The sequence below is a fragment of the Siphateles boraxobius genome, unplaced genomic scaffold (assembly GCF_051911475.1).
Source record: "Siphateles boraxobius isolate OS27281-9 unplaced genomic scaffold, OSU_SipBor_1 39, whole genome shotgun sequence".
NCBI lineage: Eukaryota > Metazoa > Chordata > Actinopteri > Cypriniformes > Leuciscidae > Siphateles > Siphateles boraxobius.
Genome location: NW_027509019.1, coordinates 515,265 through 536,173, shown reverse-complemented (window position 1 = coordinate 536,173; position 20,909 = coordinate 515,265). Strand labels below are relative to the sequence as shown.

General features: G+C 38.8%; 3 non-coding genes across 3 annotated transcripts; all 3 read left to right on the top strand.

Moving 5' to 3' along the window:
• Positions 1-4,302: 4,302 nt before the first annotated feature.
• trnav-aac (transfer RNA valine (anticodon AAC)) lies at positions 4,303-4,375 on the top strand. The gene has a single exon. It is a non-coding gene; the product is annotated as a tRNA-Val (tRNA).
• Positions 4,376-4,498: 123 nt separating this feature from the next.
• On the top strand, positions 4,499-4,571 carry trnav-cac (transfer RNA valine (anticodon CAC)). The gene has a single exon. It is a non-coding gene; the product is annotated as a tRNA-Val (tRNA).
• Positions 4,572-12,027: 7,456 nt separating this feature from the next.
• On the top strand, positions 12,028-12,100 carry trnav-cac (transfer RNA valine (anticodon CAC)). The gene has a single exon. It is a non-coding gene; the product is annotated as a tRNA-Val (tRNA).
• The last annotated feature ends 8,809 nt before the right edge of the window (positions 12,101-20,909 follow it).

The window sequence follows — 20,909 nt, the reverse complement described above, 5'->3', positions numbered from 1 at the left end:
CGCCTGTTTTTTAGGAATCCAGCTGTTGAATTTAGAAGGCCACCCCCACCACTTGACTAACACACACATGACTTTCCCACAGCGTTGTTTATCCAGTATTTTTTCAACCTTGAAAGATGCATCATTACTCACGATAATCTTCTGTAGTTCTTGTTCATAAAAACAACCAGCGATAATTTCACTGTCATAGTCTTGTAATCGGTATACGGGAGGGATACGTGGAATGCATGCGGTTATTGTGAAATATTCTTCAGTATAATTTTGCTCGTACCCTTTGGCAAAAATATTCCGGACTTTAGAGATTCTCACTACATCTCCAATTGAGAATTTAAATTTGGGTGTCTCCTTACGTATTTGTAAAATACGAAAATGTTTATTGAAAAACTCTGTGCCCTTATCTGTTTGTAGCTTTGTTGGTATACGCCCCTCCCGCAGAGTAGACAAAAAAGCTTTCATCACTTCCGGCCCCGTCTTATTTTTAAGTACACACGTCCATGCGAATTTACTGAAAATATCAATAACTGTAATTATGTATTTAATATTATCATTCTGTTTCGAGTATATCGACATATCAACCAAATCAGCGTGAAACTGATGGTCTTTTCCATACACTACCACACGATTCCGTTTATATTTTATTGGTGCAGTACGATGGAGAGTGTATTCGTCTTGACTGGAGAGCCAGTCGGTCACCTCTTTATCAGATAGTCTTACGTTGTATTCCTGCAATACCGCTTGTTTTAATCTGTCCTTACCACCAAAAGCACCAGAATTCGCTGGATCATAGTATATCTTCTTCATTAGCTCTGACATGTCGACGCTATGAGTTTTTCAGACAATACCTGAATCACTTGCATTGTTGTTCAGTTTTTATTTTTTACAAACAATCAGCAAACAACAAAGTTTTTTTTTTTTTTTTTTACAAACAATCAGCAAACAATAAAGTTTTTTTTATTTTTTTTATTTCAGGAATATCTATTATTTTATTTCAGAAACTAACGGATCACTTACAATGTTGTTCACTTTATTTTTTTTACATACATAGTCACACACAAAAGGGTATATCAACATAATCATTTTTTTTATTTTAGAATAGAGAAAAGAACAGGGTTACAAGGGTTTAATCATGTATCATCCAAACGTCAAAAGAAATTTCACACACATTTCAAAATTTTTCTCCAGGACGAATTCAACTAAAATGTCAATAATTTTACAAATATCAGAATCTTTATTTCTCAACAATTTGCAAACATCAGTTACATACGTACATAGACATAATATGTTTCCTATTTTAAGGGAATCAGCATTTTCAGGCATTAGATCGAGAATGTTTTTGATAGTCGTACATTTATGGATTACAGATATGTTCACCATATTACTCCAGTCGTCCGATGACTTCCGCACAGCATTCATTTGACACGTCAATTTCGTTAGACGTATATCATCCGCAGACTTTCCGGTGTTTGTAGCATGATTATCATCGATAATCTTGTACAGCAGGGTTGATAATCCACATTTAACACGCAGTTTAAAGAAATATTTGAGAATCCAGAATGTGCAGAGGTTCCACATTTTCACACGAGGACAGGTTCAGGGTCTTCAGCAGCAGCAAGCTTCCACTTCTCGACAGCGGACTAAATAATTTCCTCACAACTTTCATCCACAAGTTTCTGTCTGATAGATCCCAGCTGCTCCACAATGTACATCTCATCCTTAAGCTCAAACAAGATTGTCTCGACAGCACCTTGGAGTCTTTGCAGATGTGATGTAGCACGATACAGACTCAGCGATTGAGCTAGGATAGTTTTTAGCTCCGGTCTGAGAACCTTCAGGCTGATCTCGTCAAAACATCCATAAAAATAATATCCAGGTGGTTCGAACAAACACGAGTGCCTCGTTTGGGATGGGTGGTCTACGATACAGCCGTCGCAGCTTTGTTTCATCCGTTTATCGATCAAATATTCCAATATGATTGTAACTACACTTTTAATAATCCGATGTCCAGCATCGCCGAGACACCCGTCTGGCTCATCAGCAGACGTGTCAGCGTTCACAGGGGATGCTGTACCTGCATTTGTAACGGGCCCATTAGCTCCATAGTTCGTGAAGAACGCCAAGTTGTGATATCCAAGATCTGTACAAAATGTATTCATCCAGTCGACGCTTCTTTCCGGTGCATTTGATAATCCTGATTGCGTGTATCCATCAACAGCTCCAAGAGGAGAGAATCCGGGGTGAATGGTTTCTTGAGACATAATGCAGAATGAGTTGAGTTGTCAAGGGAGGTCTTTTTAATGCTTGTAGAATGTGGGCGGTGCTATATGAACACCCCTCCTACTGGGCGTGTACCAATCCGGGTGAAAGAGCTTCACTTTAATATTATTGTAGCGCTCGTACGCATCACACCATTTGAAAAGTTTATCAATTTTGGCAAAAATGTCTTCCAGCACGGGCATATCCTTCTACTGAAACATGAATTTTAAATCGTAGTATTTAAGTCGGTTATCCTCCGAGATAGGCCATGCCCGTTTGGGTACATCTGACCCAAAATCAGTGCAAAGGATGTAAATGTAATCCTCGGGATGTTTGTTAACGTTGTCCGCCAGCAGCCTGTATTTTGTACCCATCGTTAGACCGTTCCACTCCGCTATAAAGAGGGGCTCGTCACACCCTTCTTTCATATCTTTCCAGACGCAGGTGAAAAATAAGATCCAGTCTCGTTCTGTGAAAAACAGATGCGGATCCTCTGTTGTATTCCTTGTAAATCTCTCATCGTTATCCACATTAATCAATCTGACTTCGCGGTTGTTCTCTTCAAAATTGTACTTGCACAAACGGCCGCCAGACAAATGAAAAACATATTCCACATCGTTCATGGAGAAATCTTGTTAAACAAGATTGCTTATTCCGCGGAGCTAAAGTCAAATCCTCCATAGCCTCATCAATGTTTCTCTCGGGGGTCTTGGGTTCTGTTGCCATAGCCATTGCTCCTGAATAGATCTAATAATCCACAATCACAACCGTATTTTGCGTTGAAATCGTGGCGTTTTTAAATAGAAAGCCACGGAGGGAAATCCCTTAGAGTGATGTCATCGTAAGTGTCAGTCGTAGCTGACCAATGAGACATGTGTGTGTGTGTGTGTGTGTGTGTGTGTGTGTGTGTGTGTGTGTGTGTGTGTGTGTGTGTGTGTGTGTGTGTGTGTGTGTGCGTGCGGGAACTCTGTGTTCTATTCCCCTCGATCCATGTGTGGAGATGTGTGTGTGTGGGAACTCTGTGTTCTATTCCCCTCGATCCATGTGTGGAGATGTGTGTGTGTGGGAACTCTGTGTTCTATTCCCCTCGATCCATGTGTGGAGATGTGTGTGTGGGGGAACTCTGTGTTCTATTCCCCTCGATCCATGTGTGGAGATGTGTGTGTGTGGGAACTCTGTGTTTTATCTCCCACGCTCCAGGTGCGGAGGTGTGTCGTGGGAGGAGTCAGCGTGTGGTGCACCGTACCACTCCCGTTCAGCCATTTCTGGTCGGAGTGCGGAAATGATCACGAGTGTTTCACAGCGTTTCTCACAAAACCTTTTATAATGTCTTTGTTCTTCTTTCAGCAAAACTGAGTTTTGTAAAAACGTAAGACTTTTTTAACTTTATACAAAGTTTTTAATACCTTTAAACACTAGTTAATTGTAAAAGTACAACTTTTCTTCAAACGTATGTTAGAAAATAAAACTATTTGCATGATACTGATTATTGCTTTTATTATACATTTTCTTAAAAAAGATTAAAATTTTGTTTTTAATGTTTTTTAATCATTTTGAACATTTTTTACATTGAGCCCTAGTGATCGTGGGTGATTTTCCACACTTAATCTGTTCAGACCAATATGGGGAGGAAGGGGAGGAGTTAGCGTGGGGAGAAATTCCATGCACAGGTGTACAGGCCGGAAGTGGGAGGGGAGGGGAGGGGAGGGCTGAGTATCTCGGGGGATTCCCACTGTGTCATAAACGGGGAGGCTTTATGGGGGGCAATAAAACTGTCAGTTTGACGAAAGCCGCCCTTATACCTCTCTCTTCCGCAGTTCAAAACTGGGTGAAAACAAGCGGAGGCATTTTAAATATAAATGCTGCAATTCGCTACAAAACCCTTGCTTTTGAGACAGGTGAAGGCCATCGTACCAAGGAGCTGTAGGCAGACTGCCATGCCGAATGACCTCTGTTTGGTTGTTTGGAATTTACAGACTGTCACACTGCTTGCAGAGTAGATTATGGGAAGGAGCCATCTCCTAAAAAGAACATGCACCTCGTCAATAGGTGTCTGTAGTGTAGTGGTCATCACGTTCGCCTAACACGCGAAAGGTCCTCGGTTCGAAACCGAGCAGAAGCAGCGGTTGGATTCTCACAGAAACTTTAAACTGTTTGCCACGCTAGGTGGGTGTAGCGCTCATTTCCTTTATATGCTTTTTAACAAGCGTGCACCTAAAGATTTATGTCTGCAACCTGAAGACGTGTTTCCGTAGTGTAGTGGTTATCACGTTCGCCTCACACGCAAAAGGTCCCCAGTTCGAAACTGGGCGGAAACTGTGGGTGGTTTTTGCTAAAATTTCGTATGCGATTTTCTGTTGAGCAGGTCAGTACACTTGCACGGATGTTTGTGGTTTAATCTCTTTAGAAAAGGACAAAAATAAAACAAATGACCATTGAGGTTTCCTTTACAGTAATAAAAAATGTTTGGTCTGCCAACAAAATTAGCAGCTTTTTGCCATGTTAAAAACACTGGGCAGTCTATAGCTTCAGTAGCTTTTGAACAAGCGTACCCTAGAAGAGGTGGGACTGATGTCCAAATCAAGTTTCCGTAGTGTAGTGGTTATCACGTTTAGTTTACACCAAGGCCAGTCGCATGTAGGTGTAGAGTGTTGCTTGCCAATAAGAACGCAGGGAATTCCAGCAAGGCGGGCCTGAAAAAATACACGAAATTACAGGTTCGAGTCTCGTCTCGACCACAAATACCATAAAGTGTATCTAGATTAAAAAATTATTAGAAACTCATGTTAAGTACGATTTACATATAATAAACTAACTTTGTGCACAAAATAGAATGAAACGTGTAAGATTAGTTATTGTGTAGGATGTACAAAATGTGCAATTACCTTAATAAACATTTACATTATAATAGGGTATAGTTTTCTTTAATATAGAAAATATTTGAATGTGAATAATTGTAAAGAACATTTTGATAATGTTTTAGACCTTTACATTTTACATTGAGATATTTACATTATATTTGTTTAACTATTTACAGAAATCCAATATATATATGAAATATAACCAGTAAACACCAAATAGTAAGTTTCTCGTTTTATTTATAGTACAAAAATATACATATTATTATGTAAAACTAAAAAAGGTAATGTATTGAATACGTATAGATTAAACAACAATAACATTAATAATAATAATAATAAAATATAAAGCTGTGGAGAACGTAGGAAAAAAACAAGATTTTTTAAATCAAATAATTATGAAGTGTTTAATGATAACAGTTATTAACATGTAGTGTTTACACATCTGAGCAAGATAAAATAATGCAAGTCAATAAAATTTACTTTAAAAAAACTAAAGTACAATGCAAACAAGGACAAAACTGTTTGATTTTTAATGAACAATGGAAATAAATTTAACAATTTAAAATGATAGATTATAGATTAAACAACAGCAATAATAATATCTAAAGTTGAGGAGAACAGGAAAAAACAAGAAAAAAAGTATTTTAAATTAAACAATTATGTACAGAGTATAATAGTACCAGTGCTTAACATTTAGTGTTTTTCAAATCTGAGCAAGATAAAATAATGCAAGTCAATATATGAACTTAAAAAAACACTAAAATACAATCCAATACAATAAAATACAATACTTTTGTTATTTTAATGAACAAATGGAAATAAATTAAATATAAAAAAAAAATATATAAAATATATATATACATTAAAAGTGCAATAATATGTATATACTAATATGCATAACATTGTGCAAGGAATGTCTTTGTGCTATAAAATAGTATTTGAGGTCTGGGCATGTCATTTGTCAGTGAAGTCATTTTTTCTTTTCCTCAATCCACCTCTGCTTCTCAGCCTCATAGAATGGAGACTGCTGAAAGTCTTTCCATGAAATTTCTGCACTCATTCCCTGAGCCTGATAAAGGGAAACTTGTTGTTGAAACTCAACAACATTTTGACATATTGTTTGATGTCATATTGATGTTACATTGATGTCAAGGTGCCCGCTGGGAACGTTAGAGGGAAAATATCTAGTGGAAAATGAGTATGTTACGTTATGTCATTACATGAAAGACACTTAGGAGATTACCTATCAACAATTAATTTTGTAGTTCTTTTCACACGCTTCGTACGGGTTCTTTGTTTGATTTTTGCGACTGAGCGCTTCTTACTGATGCGTATGGTTTTCTTTATGCCATGACCACGCCCTCTTCTCATACGGGTCCCTGGTGGTTTTAGCCGTCTACGCCCCATGACCATAAGTCCATGCCAGCTCTGACCGTCATCATTGTTATACGAATTTGTTAGAGCTGTAGTTACGAAATCACTTACTATGTTTTTTGCAGCGGCTTTTAGATGTGGTTTTGCTATACTGAACCCCCTTCTAAGAAATGGGATTGCCATTCGATACAAGCCCCTAAACAATCCGCCGATTCCTGATGCAAAACCGGAACCGTACATGACACCACCCCCTGCGTAACCGGGCAAGCCGTTTCCGGTTTGAGATTTGTAGTACGCAACATAACGATCGGGGTCCGACTGGTACGGAGCGAGATAAACCATTTAAAAAAGGTGTTGTTTCACGGGTCTAAAAGTGAAGTTTAGATACAACCTTCCCGTAGGTGAATAGTATCTCTCTGTTCAAGTCGTCTTTAACCTCAATAGTTATCTCGTTAATACTGGTTTTATTAAGACGCACGTAGTGTGACTTGTCGTACCTGACACAGGCAGCCTTGTTTGTTTCCCCTTCGATAAGTACTGTACCTAGTAAAGGTACATACAAATCTCCAACTGATCGGTAGTCTATTGTATCTGTGTACACATATAGGGTATAAAAACCACCTCTTATATCAGCCTGGAACGGTGCGTATGTGACTGATGTGACGTGTGTGTCTTGATGCTCATCCGAACTGTTTGCAACTTCCATAGGAACACCGGGTTTTAATCCCAGTATAACAGATACCTTACCATAAAATGTCAACGAAGCCCTCTGGCCTGCTTTCAGAAATATCTTATTCTTTATATGATCGTAGCCGAGCTGCACCCGCGGGGGGAGATATGCATTTATTTCTCTGAGTAGTATGGGTATATCCACAAAATAACCACACTTTAAAGCGCTCCGGCTCGTAGATATTTTTAGGGCTTTCCGAAAAGTTTGGATATTAAGGTCACCCCTTACACTGTGCAGTTTGACGTTATTCTGTAATAGGCTTTGATCACAATCGATAATAAATACAGCGTCGTCCTCATTGAAGGTGTACCAGGTCAATGGATATTCAAACTCGACCAGTGCCACTTCCCACAGGCCTTTTAAATGTATACTTCTAGCACAACCTAGTTCTGTAATTAGATATACGATTCTCAGGATAGACATTAGTCGAAGCATTGCAGGGGAATGTAACGTGGAACCCCTCCTCAGACATGATTTACATAAATGACACCTGTTACGAATTCACTATAACTTTAAGGTGGTTTGCAGATCCATCACCTGTTTTTTAGGAATCCAGCTGTTGAATTTAGAAGGCCACCCCCACCACTTGACTAACACACACATGACTTTCCCACAGCGTTGTTTATCCAGTATTTTTTCAACCTTGAAAGATGCATCATTACTCACGATAATCTTCTGTAGTTCTTGTTCATAAAAACAACCAGCGATAATTTCACCGTCATAGTCTTGTAATCGGTATACGGGAGGGATACGTGGAATGCATGCGGTTATTGTGAAATATTCTTCAGTATAATTTTGCTCGTACCCTTTGGCAAAAATATTCCGGACTTTAGAGATTCTCACGACATCTCCAATTGAGAATTTAAATTCGGGTGTCTCCTTACGTATTTGTAAAATACGAAAATGTTTATTGAAAAACTCTGTGCCCTTATCTGTTTGTAGCTTTGTTGGTATACGCCCCTCCCGCAGAGTAGACAAAAAAGCTTTCATCACTTCCGGCCCCGTCTTATTTTTAAGTACACACGTCCATGCGAATTTACTGAAAATATCAATAACTGTAATTATGTATTTAATATTATCATTCTGTTTCGAGTATATCGACATATCAACCAAATCAGCGTGAAACTGATGGTCTTTTCCATACACTACCACACGATTCCGTTTATATTTTATTGGTGCAGTACGATGGAGAGTGTATTCGTCTTGACTGGAGAGCCAGTCGGTCACCTCTTTATCAGATAGTCTTACGTTGTATTCCTGCAATACCGCTTGTTTTAATCTGTCCTTACCACCAAAAGCACCAGAATTCGCTGGATCATAGTATATCTTCTTCATTAGCTCTGACATGTCGACGCTATGAGTTTTTCAGACAATACCTGAATCACTTGCATTGTTGTTCAGTTTTTTTTTTTTTTTACAAACAATCAGCAAACAACAAAGTTTTTTTTGTTTTTTTTACAAACAATCAGCAAACAATAAAGTTTTTTTTATTTTTTTTATTTCAGGAATATCTATTATTTTATTTCAGAAAATAACGGATCACTTACAATGTTGTTCACTTTATTTTTTTTACATACATAGTCACACACAAAAGGGTATATCAACATAATCATTTTTTTTATTTTAGAATCGAGAAAAGTACAGGGTTACAAGGGTTTAATCATGTATCATCCAAACGTCAAAAGAAATTTCACACACATTTCAAAATTTTTCTCCAGGACGAATTCAGCTAAAATGTCAACAATTTGCAAACATCAGTTACATACGTACATAGACATAATATGTTTCCTATTTTAAGGGAATCAGCATTTTCAGGCATTAGATCGAGAATGTTTTTGATAGTCGTACATTTATGGATTACAGATATGTTCACCATATTACTCCAGTCGTCCGATGACTTCCGCACAGCATTCATTTGACACGTCAATTTCGTTAGACGTATATCATCCGCAGACTTTCCGGTGTTTGTAGCATGATTATCATCGATAATCTTGTACAGCAGGGTTGATAATCCACATTTAACACGCAGTTTAAAGAAATATTTGAGAATCCAGAATGTGCAGAGGTTCCACATTTTCACACGAGGACAGGTTCAGGGTCTTCAGCAGCAGCAAGCTTCCACTTCTCGACAGCCGAGTAAATAATTTCCTCACAACTTTCATCCACAAGTTTCTGTCTGATAGATCCCAGCTGCTCCACAATGTACATCTCATCCTTAAGCTCAAACAAGATTGTCTCGACAGCACCTTGGATTCTTTGCAGATGTGTTGTAGCACCATACAGACTCAGCGATTGACCTAGGATAGTTTTTAGCTCCGGTCTGAGAACCTTCAGGCTGATCTCGTCAAAACATCCATAAAAATAATATCCAGGTGGTTCGAACAAACACGAGTGCCTCGTTTGGGATGGGTGGTCTACGATACAGCCGTCGCAGCTTTGTTTCATTCGTTTATAGATCAAATATTCCAATATGATTGTAACTACACTTTTAATAATCCGATGTCCAGCATCGCCGAGACACCCGTCTGGCTCATCAGCAGACGTGTCAGCGTTCACAGGGGATGCTGTACCTGCATTTGTAACGGGCCCATTAGCTCCATAGTTCGTGAAGAACGCCAAGTTGTGATATCCAAGATCTGTACAAAATTTATTCATCCAGTCGACGCTTCTTTCCGGTGCATTTGATAATCCTGATTGCGTGTATCCATCAACAGCTCCAAGAGGAGAGAATCCGGGGTGAATGGTTTCTTGAGACATAATGCAGAATGAGTTGAGTTGTCAAGGGAGGTCTTTTTAATGCTTGTAGAATGTGGGCGGTGCTATATGAACACCCCTCCTACTGGGCGTGTACCAATCCGGGTGAAAGAGTTTCACTTTAATATTATTGTAGCGCTCGTACGCATCACACCATTTGAAAAGTTTATCAATTTTGGCAAAAATGTCTTCCAGCACGGGCATATCCTTCTACTGAAACATGAATTTTAAATCGTAGTATTTAAGGTGGTTATCCTCCGAGATAGGCCATGCCCGTTTGGGTACATCTGACCCAAAATCAGTGCAAAGGATGTAAATGTAATCCTCGGGATGTTTGTTAACGTTGTCCGCCAGCAGCCTGTATTTTGTACCCATCGTTAGACCGTTCCACTCCGCTATAAAGAGGGGCTCGTCACACCCTTCTTTCATATCTTTCCAGACGCAGGTGAAAAATAAGATCCAGTCTCGTTCTGTGAAAAACAGATGCGGATCCTCTGTTGTATTCCTTGTAAATCTCTCATCGTTATCCACATTAATCAATCTGACTTCGCGGTTGTTCTCTTCAAAATTGTACTTGCACAAACGGCCGCCAGACAAATGAAAAACATATTCCACATCGTTCATGGAGAAATCTTGTTAAACAAGATTGCTTATTCCGCGGAGCTAAAGTCAAATCCTCCATAGCCTCATCAATGTTTCTCTCGGGGGTCTTGGGTTCTGTTGCCATAGCCATTGCTCCTGAATAGATCTAATAATCCACAATCACAACCGTATTTTGCGTTGAAATCGTGGCGTTTTTAAATAGACCGCCACGGAGGGAAATCCCTTAGAGTGATGTCATCGTAAGTGTCAGTCGTAGCTGACCAATGAGACGTGTGTGTGTGTGTGTGTGTGTGTGTGTGTGTGTGTGTGTGTGTGTGTGCGTGTGGGAACTCTGTGTTCTATTCCCCTCGATCCATGTGTGGAGATGTGTGTGTGTGGGAACTCTGTGTTCTATCTCCCACGCTCCAGGTGCGGAGGTGTGTCGTGGGAGGAGTCAGCGTGTGGTGCACCGTACCACTCCCGTTCAGCCATTTCTGGTCGGAGTGCGGAAATGATCACAAGTGTTTCACAGCGTTTCTCACAAAACCTTTTATAATGTCTTTGTTCTTCTTCTTTCAGCAAAACGGAGTTTTGTAAAAACGTAAGACTTTTTTAACTTTATACAACGTTTTTAATACCTTTAAACACTAGTTAATTGTAAAAGTACAACTTTTCTTCAAACGTATGTTAGAAAATAAAACTATTTGCATGATACTGATTATGGCTTTTATTATACATTTTCTTAAAAAAGATTAAAATATTGTCTTTAATGTTTTTTAATCATTTTGAACATTTTTTACATTGAGCCCTAGTGATCGTGGGTGATTTTCCACACTTAATCTGTTCAGACCAATATGGGGAGGAAGGGGAGGAGTTAGCGTGGGGAGAAATTCCATGCACAGATGTACAAGCCGGAAGTGGGAGGGAGGGAGGGAGGGGAGGGCTGAGTATCTCGGGGGATTCCCACGGTAACGTGACCAATCCGGAAGGAGCGTGGGAAATTCCCACGGTGTCATAGAAGGGGAGGGGCAGGGCTTTATGGGAGGCAATAAAACTGTCAGTTTGACGAAAGCCGCCCTTATACCTCTCTCTTCCACAGTTCAAAACTGGGTGAAAACAAGCGGAGGCATTTTAAATATAAATGCTGCAATTCGCTACAAAACCCTTGCTTTTGAGACAGGTGAAGGCCATCGTACCAAGGAGCTGTAGGCAGACTGCCATGCCGAATGACCTCTGTTCGGTTGTTTGTGGAATTTACAGACTGTCACACTGCTTGCAGGGCAGATTATGGGAAGGAGCCATCTTCTAAAAAGAACATGCACCTCGTCAATAGGTATCTGTAGTGTAGTGGTCATCACGTTCGCCTAACACGCGAAAGGTCCTCGGTTCGAAACCGAGCAGAAGCAGCGGTTGGATTCTCACAGAAAATTTAAACTGTGCACCTAAAGATTTATGTCTGCAACCTGAAGATGTGTTTCCGTAGTGTAGTGGTTATCACGTATGCCTCACATGCGAAAGGTCCCCAGTTCGAAACTGGGCGGAAACTGTGGGTGGTTTTTGCAAAAATTTCGTATGCGATTTTCTGTTGAGCAGGTCAGTACACTTGCAGGGATGTTTGTGGTTTAATCTCTTTAGAAAAGGACAAAAATAAAACAAATGACCATTGAGGTTTCCTTTACAGTAATAAAAAATGTTTGGTCTGCCAACAAAATTAGCAGCTTTTTGCCATGTTAAAAACACTGGGCAGTCTATAGTTTCAGTCGCTTTTGAACAAGCGTACCCTAGAAGAGGTGGGACTGACGTCCAAATTAAGTTTCCGTAGTGTAGTGGTTATTACGTTTAGTTGTACACCATGCGGCCAGTCGTATGTAGGTGTAGAGCGTTGCTAGCCAATAAGAACGCAGGAAATTCCAGGGAGGCGGGCCTGAAAAAATACACGAAATCACAGGTTCGAGTCTCGTCTCGACCACAAATACCATAAAGTGTATCTATACTAAAAAATTATTAGAAACTCATGTTAAGTACGATTTACATATAATAAACTAACTTTGTGCACAAAATAGAATAAAACGTGTAAGATTAGTTATTGTGTAGAATGTACAAAATGTGCAATTACCTTAATAAACATTTACATTATAATAGGGTATAGTTTTCTTTAATATAGAAAATATTTGAATGTGAATAATTGTAAAGAACATTTTGATAATGTTTTAGACCTTTACAATTTACATTGAGATATTTACATTATATTTGTTTAACTATGTACAGAAATCCAATATATATATGAAATATAACCAGTAAACACCAAATAGTAAGTTTCTCGTTTTATTTATAGTACAAAAATATACATATTATTATGTAAAACTAAAAAAGGTAATGTATTGAATACTTATAGATTAAACAACAATAACATTAATAATAATAATAATAAAATATAAAGCTGTGGAGAACGTAGGAAAAAAACAAGATTTTTTAAATCAAATAATTATGAAGTGTTTAATGATAACAGTTATTAACATTTAGTGTTTACACATCTGAGCAAGATAAAATAATGCAAGTCAATAAAATTTACTTTAAATTTTTTTTTGATTTTGAATGAACAATGGAAATAAATTTAACAATTTAAAATGATAGATTATAGATTAAACAACAGCAATAATAATATCTAAAGTTGAGGAGAACAGGAAAAAACAAGAAAAAAAGTATTTTAAATTAAACAATTATGTACAGAGTATAATAGTACCAGTGCTTAACATTTAGTGTTTTTCAAATCTGAGCAAGATAAAATAATGCAAGTCAATAAATGAACTTAAAAAAACACTAAAATACAATCCAATACAATAAAATACAATACTTTTGGTATTTTAATGAACAAATGGAAATAAATTAAATATTAAAAAAAAAAATATATATATATATATATATACATTAAAAGTGCAATAATATGTATATACATATATGCATAACATTGTGCAAGGAATGTCTTTGAGCTATAAACAGTATTTGAGGTCTGGGCATGTCATTTGTCAGTGAAGTCATTTTTTCTTTTCCTCAATCCACCTCTGCTTCTCAGCCTCATAGAATGGAGACTGATGAAAGTCTTTCCATGAAATTTCTGCACTCATTCCCTGAGCCTGATAAAGGGAAACTTGTTGTTGAAACTCAACAACATTTTGACATATTGTTTGATGTCATATTGATGTTACATTGATGTCAAAGTGCCCGCTGGGAACGTTAGAGGGAAAATATCTAGTGGAAAATGAGTATGTTACGTTATGTCATTACATGAAAGTCACTTAGGAGAATACCTATCAACACTAAATTTTCCCCAGCCTTAATTTAAGACCGGCCTTTAATTGTCTGTGTTGACCCCGCCCCCGGCCACTATCAGAGGCCCGGCAGGCGTTTAATTGACTACCGGTTTTTATTTGAGGAATTACGGTAGTCATCTTTTAGTGGCCTGATTGACTGATATCAGAGTCTCTGATTAAATTGTTTAATATTAATTGTTAATTTCACATCCCAAAACTACTGCAGAAATTCATGCAGTGCCGTGATACTCTGAAAGATTTCACACGTCACACGCATCACACACATGACCAGCGTCGGCCAATAGTGAGCCTATGTGACGACAGAAGCGCTGCGCTATTACACTAGTAAACTCACTCGAGGCCCACAGAGAAGAAAATCCCTAAAAAGCCTGTGGAGGAGTGACCCAGCTCTCAGATTTCATCAAAAATATCCTAATTTGTGTTCCGAAGATGAACGAAAGTCTTACGAGGTTGAAACAACATGTGGATGAGTAATTACTGACAGAATTTTCATTTTTGGGTGAACTAATCCTTTAAAAGTAATTTGAATAACAGATTGTCATAATACTGATGCCACAATATCACAAGGCTACTGTAAATCATGTGAAATTGACTGCTACTGTTTTTTATGTAATATTATTGTGGCAGAATAAGTGATTTTATCATCTGATTAGTTTAGTTTGGGGTATGGATTGGCTGGCCAATGGGGTGGGGTCTCCTCTCCCTGGCATTTCCGTTCCCATTCCTATTCAGGTATGTTAAGACTCTACTGACGGTGTAATGTGAACAGCTCAAGGCTAATATGTGCTATTTCTAGTTTAAATTAAAAGCGGAGTTGGTGGCGTTGGCCTTGTGGCAGAATTTGCTCTCAGGTACATGTGGTCTTCGTATTAAATCTCTTGATTGACAGCCATGGCACCTGTTGTGAGTAACCATCAGAGTTGGGTATAACGTGTTACAAAGTATTGTATGTAATGTAATGCAATGTAATGTAACGTAACTCATTACATTTAAATATTATGTAATTTGATTACAGTTACTGATGTTAATAAAATTAAGTTACTTGCGTTACAAATGTATTGTTAAGAAAAATATTTATTAAAATTCAATTTAATTCAATTCAAATTTATTTGTATAGTGCTTTTCACAATACATATTGTTTCAAAGCAGCTTTACAGAAAGTGCATTTCAGAAATGTACGTAGAAAAAAATACAGTTAGTTAATCATGTAGTAATTTAGGGCATAACATATCGCCGGCGTTGAGTCGTCTCTTCACAGGCGTCGAGTCGTCTCTTCACAGGCGTTTAGTCGTCTCATCGCAGGTGTTGGGGGATCTGAAGTCTCCGTGAGAGGCTGGATACAAACTGGAGCTGACGAACGCTATTTACCTCGGGACTAGCGTCCCGAGATAACAGCAGAAGAGCAGATGGGAAATAATTAGCATAGCTGCTGTTCATAATATTAATGCATTCGATCTGATTCAACAGTGGTATAAAAGTTAAGCATTATGTAAATGCTTGGCTAAAGAGATGCGTCTTTAATCTAGTTTTAAAGTGGGACAGCGAGTCTGAGCCTCGAACAATATCATGAAGGCTGTTCCAGAGTTTAGGAACTAAATGCGAGAAGGCCCTCCCTCCTTTAGTGGACTTAGATATAAATGACCAGAAGCCTCGAATTTAGTGATCTTAAAGAACGCGATGGATTGTAGGGCGATAGAAGGTCTGTTAAATACACAGGAGCTAGACCATTTAGGGCTTTATAGGTCAGTAGTAATACTTTGTAATTGATACGGAACTTAATAGGTAACCAGTGTAGAGATGATAAAATTGGTGTTATATGATCATATTTTCTTGACCTAGCAGCTGCATTTTGCACTAACTGTAGCTTGTTTATTGAGGATGCAGGACAGCCAGCTAATAAAGCATTACAGTAATCTAGTCTTGAGGTCATGAATGCATGAACTAACTTTTCTGCATCAGAAACAGATAGCATGTTACGTAGCTTAGCAATGTTTCTAAGGTGGAAAAAGGCTGTTCTTGTAACATATGAAATATGATTTTCGAAAGACAAGTTGCGGTCTAGTATAACACCCAGATCTTTTACTGTAGTCGATAAAGTAACAGGACATCCTTCTAAATTAAAGTTGTATTGTACAAGGTTTTGGGGGTAGTTTTTTGGACCAATAAGTAATACCTCCGTTTTATCTGAATTTAATAGCAGGAAATTACACGTCATCCAGCATTTTATATCATTTAGACACTCTGTCAATTTAGATGAGTTAGTGTTTTCATCCTGTCGTGATGAAATATATAATTGAGTGTCATCAGCATAACAGTGGAAATTAATTCCATGTTTTCTTATAATATTACCAAGTGGCAGCATATATATTGAGAATAGCAGAGGGCCTAACACCGATCCTTGCGGCACTCCATAATCTACTGACGTTATTTTTGATTTTTCCCCATTTAAACAGACAAAATGATAACGGTCTGATAAGTACGATCTAAACCAGCTTAATGCCTGTCGCTGAACACCAGTGTAGTTTTGTAGTCGATCCAAGAGTATTTTATGATCTATAGTGTCGAACGCAGCGCTAAGATCGAGTAGAACTAGTATTGAGATACAGCCTTGGTCAGAAGCTAAAAGTAAATCATTTGTAATTTTAACTAGCGCAGTTTCTGTGCTATGATGCGGTCTGAATCCTGACTGAAATTTTTCATAGATATCATTTTCTTGCAAGAAAGAGCACAATTGAGCGGACACAACTTTTTCTAGAATTTTAGACATAAATGGAAGATTTGAAATGGGTCTGTAATTTGCTAGGTTATTTGGATCTAATTGCGGTTTCTTAATGAGAGGTTTTATTACTGCCAGTTTGAATATTCTTGGAACATGACCTAAAAATAAAGACGAGTTAATAATATTGAGAAGAGGCTCTTCCACTACAGGTAACACTTATTTCAGTGGGTATTGAATCTAATAAACATGTTGTTGGTTTAGATGCAATGATAAGTTTATTAAACTCTTCCTGTCCTATAGTTGTAAAGCGGTGTAGTTGTTCTTGAGGGGCGATAATTGAGGTTGAATCATAAGACACCATAAAAGATGGTACATTTACAATTGTGTTTCTGATGCTTTCTATTTTCTCATTGAAGAAATTCATAAAATCATTACTATTATACTGTAACGGAATATTTTGCTCTGGTGATGTTTGTTTATTTGTTAGTCTAACTACGGTGTTGAATAAAAACCTTGGATTATTTTGGTTATTTTCTATTAGTTTGCGGAGATGCTCAGCCCCGGCTGCTTTTAGAGCCTTTTTATAACGTGACATACTGTCTTTCCACGCGATTCTAAAGACCTCTAAATTAGTTTGTTTCCATTTACGCTCTAAGTTACGCTCTAAGTTTCTCTCTTGATAACATGCGTAGCACTGTTGTACCATGGTGCTTTAGTTTTCTCTCTAACCTTTTTTAATCTAATTGGTGCAACAATATCTAGTGTACTAGAGAAAATGGTGCTCAAACTGCTAGTCATTTCCTCTAGTTCATCTGTTTGTTTTTGTTCACTGAGCAGCTGAGATAGATCAGGTAAGCTATTTGAGAATCTATCTATAGTGGTTGGAAGGATTGTTCTGCCTGGTCGATAACGTGGCGCAACATGTCAAATTTCAGCAGTACGTATTATGCAAGTTATCATGTAATGATCAGTGACATCATCACTTTGCGGTACAATATCTATATCGGTTGGATTGGTTCCATATGATATAATTAAATCTAGTGTATGATTTAGACGATGAGTCAGAAAACACTGACGTTTTGCTTGACCTCAAAGGAGTTTAATAAATCTGTAAACGCAGCCCCTTACGCATCATTTGTGTTATCTACGTGTATGTTAAAATCTCCAACAATTATTGCTTTATCGACATTGACCAATAGATCTGAGAGAAAGTCTGCAAACTCTTTTAGGAAATTAGCACAGGGCCCTGGAGGTCTATATACAGTAGCCAAGGCTAGAGATAATAGGGATTTCTTTCTTACATCTAAGAGCGTAACATTTATCACAAGTAGAATATCTCTATAGATTGTTGCAACACCGCCGCCACGACCGATCAGACGGGGCTCATGCTTATAACAGTATCCTGGTGGAGTGGACTACGCGAGTGCCCTTGGTGCACGAGCAGAAGGATTTTTTGCAGTTATTTTAATTCTAATAGTGTTTTTATGGTATAAAGAGAATCAGATTACACTGAAGACCTTCAAGAAACCTAGTACCAAGCCCTGCACTCTGTCCCTGTACCTGTCCTTGTTTTTGTGCTGGTTCCATTCTCCTCATCCTCCAGCTCTTCTTTCTCTTGCTGCTTTCCTTCCTCCCCCTTCTCATCAATATGACAGCAGGGGTCATCATCAACCTGTCCCTCTCCAACACTGACCTTAACAGCTAATATACATATACAGACATACAGAGATTCCTTGCTTATAGAAGGATGTTGTCTGTGTGTGACGACAAACTGCTGTTTATAATATATAATATATCTATATATAATATATGTAAGGGATAATGCATAGTGAGGCGGTTGTTATAGCGTTTGTATTCGCTATAGCAACCGCCTCACTATACATTATCCCGCTTATTACATGTCTACCTACCAAATAAATCAAAAATTTCACACAAAATATTGATTTAAAAAGCAGTGTATTGATTTAAAAACGATTGTATTGCTTCCGCTAAAGCAAATAGTCTGTTCCGTCTCTGAACTGCATCCATGGCAACGCGCTGTTTTTCATGGCAACGATGTGTTATACTTAACAGCCGTCTGTTATCAAGAATTATACCATGGTCTGGGTGAATACTCGATTCTGATTGGCTGCAGGGTGTCCGTTAAAAAGTGATAGAGGACACCTAGTAAAGTAGTTCTGGTGAAACTGCCTGTTTACCATTCGAAATTAATAAATAAATGCGCTGCCTACAACAACTGTGAGTAACCATAGCAACATGCAGTCAAAGTATCCGTTAACAATTTGCTCTATCAAAACAAACATCTAACGTTAGTTAGATATTACATAGCCTACTAATACAACAATGAGCGACTTCGTTATTTCTTTTAACATTTATGGAGAATATGATAACTTTGACGACTGGGATGCTGCTGAAGAAAGAAAAAATTTAAATAAAACGGAGAAACGACACAAAGAGATAACACCGGGAGAATTGAATCAAATAGAAGACGAAAAAGATGAGATCAACACGAAAAAAATTCGAAATGGGCAGTAAATACAATCAGAGACTTTATTGTTCAAAAAGAAATGGACTCCAGCTTTGAAAATTACACCGCTGCTGCTCTGTTTTTGTTGTTTGATTAATTGTTTTATGTGTAATAAAAAAATAACTATGCCTACCTTTGTGTTTCATGAAAAAAAAATGCATTTTTGAACCTGAAGGGTTCTACAAGCTGAGCGGACTATAAATATCTCCGGTTGCTAAATAAACCGTCAGGCAAGTTATTATTTATTATTTGTAAAAACTAGATTTAGCCTAATTCAAATATAAACTAATGTTTTAAATTGTCAGGTTTTAATGGACTTCGGCGGAGGCAACCGTCCTCCGCTGCGCGTCGGCCGGTTCACACCTCACCGTCGTCCATTAAAACCTGACAATGGACACCTCGTCGGGCATTAACCCTTACATAACACCGCATGCTACATTGGAATTCTACCAAGCCATGTAATAAATGCCTATATTTTAATGCAAATATAAACAATTTCAGTGTATTATAAATCACTAATATATCCCTAATCGTGCACCTGTCCTGTCCATGGTGCTGGGTCCTTCCTCATCTGCACCTCCGGCTGCCACAGCACTCTTTCCACTAAGGAAAAGGTCTGTTAATTTGGTGCATTTAACTGCCTCTTGTGCCAAATATCTTTTCTTTTTAATTCTTATTTTTTCGGCCCCACCCATTTCTTTCTCTTCTTTCCATAGACAGTAATCTCTCCTTCTTTTCGCCATTTTTACCGTCCGTCTCTGTTGCATTGCATTCACACAAACCCGCTAAACATGAGCAAAAGTAAACTCCTTTGATCGGCGCCTAGTTAGAGCCAATCGGATGTCAGGAAAAACGAGGATCAGTCCAAGTTAAGAGGGGCCGCTCGCATCCCTCCTCAGATTGAAAGTATTGGTTTGGCCCGGTCTGAATCAAACACACACACACACACACACACACACACACACACACAGCGTTCCGCTGCAGGCACTACTAAGCGGCCGGTTAGGCCGGTCGCGTATCATTAAAAAAAAAACAAAAAAACTCTTAGACCACCGGCCGGTCTTCGGCCTGAAATGGACCGGTCGTTCGGGATTGTTCCCGGTATTCCCGATGGCCAATCCGCCCCTGGGTGCAGGCCATCAGCAAGGTAGAGCCTAGGTCGCTCCCAGAACAGATTCCAATTATTTACAGAGAGCAGTTTCTGTTCATTACACAATGACATTAACCATTCATTTAGTGCAAATAATCTACTGAACCTTTCCTGTCCTTGTCGGTACGTGGGAAGCGGTCCAGACACGATGATCGTTGCTTCAGGCGATGTGCTGCGTACCATCTCGATCAGGCTCCTGTAGTCCTTCTTCAGAACCTCTGTCTGCCGCAGCCTGATGTCGTTCACTCCCGCTTGCAGCACAACAGCTCCGACGCGTTCGTCACCGTTCAGGATCTCGGGAACCTGTGCAGCGACATCTAGAACACGAGCATAAGGAAAGCAGTGAGTGCGCACCTTACCTTTACCTGAGTTAGCGCGGACATGACGGACGATGGAACTGCCGATGATCACGGCGTTGTCGCGTTCCGACTCGTGAAGAGGGGAGAAGCGGTTCCGGGTGGAGATCTCGAAGACCGGGAGAGGCGGAGAGGTTCTTGGTCTTGTCCTGGCTCGTGTCTTCCGCTGAGGAATCACCCAGGGCTCATGGTGTTGTGTCGGTGCCGGAGTGAATGAAGCAAGGGATGATCGCATCCTGGGTGCTTGCGTCCTGTGCAGAGAGGCACACGG